Source organism: Lactuca sativa, chromosome 7, assembly GCF_002870075.4.
Source record: "Lactuca sativa cultivar Salinas chromosome 7, Lsat_Salinas_v11, whole genome shotgun sequence".
Taxonomy (NCBI): domain Eukaryota; kingdom Viridiplantae; phylum Streptophyta; class Magnoliopsida; order Asterales; family Asteraceae; genus Lactuca; species Lactuca sativa.
The window spans coordinates 11,496,535-11,501,156 of NC_056629.2; the positions used below are offsets into that span (position 1 = coordinate 11,496,535).

A 4,622-nucleotide genomic window follows, 5' to 3' on the forward strand; every position below is an offset into this window, starting at 1 on the left:
TATCCAACGACATCTAAAATCAAAATGTGCCGTCATAAATCTATAGAATCACAATTGAAAGAAGAAAGAACAATTTAAACGGTGGGTCACTTTGAAACAAGTACCGGGAATATCTTATTAACTTTCCACATATACAAGATCGTCATCCCTTTTTCTTCTTAGTTCTTTTTGATTTTCTAATTTTTTTTTTTGAAAAATAAAATCCAGCAAAGGCGCTAGAAGAGTACAAAGATTACAAAGGAAAACACTAGGAAGAGATGAAATTGAGTGGAAAATTGGAAAATAAAACAAACAACAACATAACCCAATGAAGATAAATTAAACTCGCCAAAAAAACAACAACATAACCCAATGAACATAGAGATGAAAACGACAACACACACCAAGCAATTGATACACCAAAGTTTTTCGAATACGATCTTGTATGGCAACTGATCGATAAAATGCCTGATAGAGACCATACTACTTTTCGTGTAATGTGTAAGCGTTATGCTTCCGCACACCTTGTTCAAGAAGCAATTAGTACATATGATAGATGAGACGTCGTTCTTGAATCTTGTAGATGCATTGTGTGAGTATAAACATGTAACCAACGCAGAAGAGTTGTGTTTAGGTAAAGATAAGAACTTTCAAGAAAAGATCGAGTCTTTTGAGATGGGTACAACATGATTCTTCGTGGGTGGTATAAAATGGGGTGGTGGTCTAAGTGTAGAGAGTTTTGGGGACAGATGGATGAGGATGGAATTAGTAAAGATTTGTATTCGTATTCAATTTACATGGACATTCAATGCAAGAGTGGGAAGCCATGGAAGGCTGTGAAGCTGTATAGAGAGATGAAGAAGAAAGGGATTAAACTGCATGTGGTGGCATACAACACTGTTATCCGTGCAATCGGTGTTTCAGAGGGTGTTGATGTGGCTGTTCATCTTGGTCGTGAAATGCTGGAATTAGGCTGTGAACCAAATGTTGTAACTTACAATACAATCGTTAAACTTCTGTGTGAAAATGGGAGGGTCAAGGAGGCATATAAGGTGCTCGATAAAATGTCTAAGAGAGGATGTGCACCACCCAATGTGATCACTTATCATTGCATTTTCAGGTGCTTGGAGAAGACGAATGAGATTCTTGCAATGCTTGATAGGATGATTGAGCGTGTGTATGTCCAACTATGGATACATATGTATTGCTTATAAGGAAATTTGGGAGATGGGGGTGTTTTGAGACCGGTTTTTATAGTTCGGGAGAAGATGGAAAATCATGGTTTGAGTCCAAATGAATTTGCTTATAATGCTTTGATTGATGCTTTGGTGGAAAAAGGTATGATTGATATGGCTAGAAAGTATGATGAAGAGATGTTGGCAAAAGGACTCACCTAAATTGAGACCCGAGCTAGTGAACGGAGAAAATGAGGATGGATGATTGACATAAGGACCCGTTTGTAACACATGATAGGAAAAACAGATAAATTGTACTGTGTTTTCCATTGAAAGACTGAGACTGATGTCAATGAACAAAATTACAGTAAGATTTAGTGCTTAAAGTTGGTCTTCGCTTAACTCACCATGGGAAGTTAGGAAGCTAAAGGATGATGGAAGGGAGGTGAAAACTATGGATAGTCATCTCGCTTTCTATGTATTATTATTTGATTTACATCTCAAAGCTTTTATTATTATTATTATTATTATTATTATTATTATTATTATTATTATTATTATTTTGAGTTTTTCTCTCTTTTGAAGCTACATATGTGATCCTTCAAGTCCCATTAGCAATCCACTACAAGTCAACTTTATGTGTATTCTAACACGTTCTTTGAAGCTTAGGAATTCATAACCTCACAAAAAATATTCTCTAAACATCTCAATATATTAATCGCATTAAAATTACAGATACTGCATAATATCATCTTTGCTGCTTGATCATGTAAGGTTATAATGCCTTAATTCTTTTAAGGGCTAAAATCATATAACCTGACACCATCAAAATTTGAAAAGAGAAAAACTCAAATATTTGACAATAAAGAATGACTAAACCTTATCCCAAAACAATTGAATCTAAATCAACAAATTACACATGCCAACAAGTTAGGGGTGTTGATCGGGTATAACTTTTGGGTTTTGGATAGTTCGAGTTTTTAAAAAAAAAATAATAATAACTTATACCCGACATATATTGCACTTCGGTATTCAGGTTTAGATAGATTGGGTTTTTATTCGGGCCGGGTATATTTGGGTATACCCAGAAAAAAAAATTATACAGTTAGGCCTCATAAATTTTTCTTCGTTTACGGTTTTTTTTTTATCAAAACTCTCATTGTGATTATTAAATCTAACTTCCAACTTTTCTTTTCAATGCCAATTGTTATTGAAATGTTATTATATTTTGTTTAAACGTGGATAAAGATTATAGGGTTTGAAATCTAAACATTAGGTAAATATCTATTTTAAGTTTGTGCATTATGTTTTCTTTCTGATTTTTCTGTTTTACAACCTTTGTTTTTTTTTTTTTTTTCTTTTTCTTTTGATATCATTTTTCTTAAAGTGAGTGCTTGATTGTCTTGAAATAGAAATATTGCAAGTTGCAACGTGAAGTTCCGTTTAGCACTATTTTATTATACCGTTTTTAAGTTACAAGTAAACTCTTTTTTTTTTGGGAATAAAAAATTAAGATTAGAGATAGTTACAAATACTTCAATTTACATGGTTATGTTTAACACTATTTAGTAAAAGCGTTTTTAGGTTACTAGTAAGGTAGTGTTTGTGTTTTGTCTGCAAATATTCCTGTCTTTTTCTGTTTGCGCGGCACAGACCACGCACAGACATTAGTCTTCGCAGATTGTTTGTTTTTTTGAAAACTGCAGACCTAAAAATGTTTGTGCGCCCACTTCTTGATGCAGATGTGGACCATAGTCTTCTAACATTTTCTAACCTAAAAAAACACATATACTTTATTTTGTTTTAGTTTTTTTGAATTTATATTTATTCCAACTTTATTAGTGATAAACAATTTGAAAAAAAAAAGTTACAATACTTTTAAAAAAAAAGTTCGACGACACAAACATGATATTTTTTTATAAATTTATAAATAAAAATTTATTAGGGGTGGCAACTCTCGACCCAACCTGTAACCCGATACTGACCCAACCCGAAAATAGACGGGTTTGGTTGAGATTTTTGACCCGCCAACCCACCAACCCGTTTATTTCATGGGGTGGGTTGGGTTGTCTATTTGGGTTCGCGGGTCAACCCGTCAACCCAAATATATATATATATATATATATATATATATATATATATATATATATATATATATATATATATATATATATATATATATATATATATTTGATTTCCATCCATATTTGTAATATTCTGTATCATTGTATTCCTCCCGTATTCATATGTGACTAATCTGCATCCGTGGTTAGTTGATCAGAAAAAGAAAAAATACATATCGTTATTTTCACGAGTCCCGAACGAAGAACACATCCACTTTCTATGAATGTTTTCGTTTTTCATATTTATTTGGATATTATTGGCTTTATGAATTTATGTTGAAAACCTTTTTTTTATGTTAATTACTTTAATCATTTTATGAATATATGTTGAAAAAACTTTATTTTTTAAAATGTGTTGTTTATTTATTAAACGGATTATATGGGTTGGGTTTGACCCATTAACATGTGAACTTGTGAACCCATATACTTAAATGGGTTATATGGGTTGGGTTGGGTTCGGTTGAGATTTCCAACCCACCAACCCGTGACCCGCCAACCCGTCAACATATATATTATATGGGTTGGGTTGAGTTTACATTTTCTGACCCGTCAACCCGTGACACGCCAACCCGAACTCAACCCAATTGCCAAGCCTAAAATTTATTACAATAATGGTCGTTGAAATTATTTATATAAATATGGAAAATAATAATAATATATTCTTATATTTTTTGTGCCAAAATTTATAAAACATTATTTAATAAAGCATCGTCAATTTCTTAGAAAAAATATTTATGACACGTTTTTAATTGAATCAACTGAAAAAATCGAAGTTTATTTCCATTTATTTATATATCAAATTCTTTTATTCTTAATTATAATGTTTCAGCATAACTTTGCGACCAAAATTATTAGTTTTTATCAAATATAGACGTTAGTTTGTGCCATTTTTATTTTCACTTTTTCTACAATAATACATAAAAGTTTATTTAGATTTGTTAATTATTTATAACAAAGTCATAAATATATTAAAGATCACTTTGTAGTTTAAAAAAACCAGTTTATTTAAATTTTAGTTTATTTTAATGGTCTGCAGATGTTAAAACAACAGTCTTTTTTTCAGACAGCAGATGTTTGGTCCACCTCTTCTGCTGCAGAGGTTTACAGATGTGGTCCGCAGACTGCATACATTTTACCTCAGAAAAAACAAACAACACCTAAATCTGTTTTCTAGATTACATCCAATTTGGATTTTTGTTCCGGTGACAAGCCATTTTATATGAGTTAAGAGAAAAGTTGATAACTATACTAGTGTATTATTATTTAAAAAAAAATGGGTATTCGGGTATACCTGAAATTTTTTACGCATATCTGATACCCAAACTAATTAAATATCTGGTTAACT

At 31.6% G+C, this 4,622-nt stretch overlaps 1 pseudogene; it reads left to right on the plus strand.

Moving 5' to 3' along the window:
• The first annotated feature begins 315 nt into the window (after positions 1–315).
• Positions 316–1,659, plus strand: LOC111881390 (pentatricopeptide repeat-containing protein At1g80550, mitochondrial-like; annotated as a pseudogene).
• The last annotated feature ends 2,963 nt before the right edge of the window (positions 1,660–4,622 follow it).